The sequence below is a fragment of the Octopus bimaculoides genome, chromosome 25 (genome assembly GCF_001194135.2).
Source record: "Octopus bimaculoides isolate UCB-OBI-ISO-001 chromosome 25, ASM119413v2, whole genome shotgun sequence".
NCBI lineage: Eukaryota > Metazoa > Mollusca > Cephalopoda > Octopoda > Octopodidae > Octopus > Octopus bimaculoides.
Genome location: NC_069005.1, coordinates 25,462,826 through 25,463,369, shown reverse-complemented (window position 1 = coordinate 25,463,369; position 544 = coordinate 25,462,826).

Here is a 544-nt window from a genome sequence, read left to right as displayed (position 1 = left end):
CAGGGTTCGCCACCATCCCCCTGCCGGAGCCGCGTGGAGCTTTTAGGTGTTTTCGCTCAATAAACACTCACAACGTCCGGTCAGGGAATCGAAACCGCGATCCTATGACCGCGAGTCCGCTGCCCTAACCACTGGGCCATTGCGCCTCCACGTCTTTGTTTTTACTTACAAACCAAATAAACATCAGATCCATCCAAGTTCTCGCCAGGATCTTCGCGTTGATTCTCGTGGCACAGGCAGTAACGGAAGAAGGTCGAGATTTTGTAAGGCACTTGTTTTTGGCCCATGATGGCAGAATAATTTGAACGTCTCTCTCTTTTACTTGTTTCAGTCATTTGACTGCGGTCATGCTGGAGCACCGCCTTTATAGTCGAGCAAATCGACCCCAGGACTTATTCTTTGCAAGCCTAGTACTTATTCTCTCGGTCTCTTTTGCCGAACCGCTAAGTTACGGGGACGTAAACACACCACCATCGGTTGTCAAGCGATGTTGGGGTGACAAACACAGACACCCAAACATATACACATACATACATACATATAT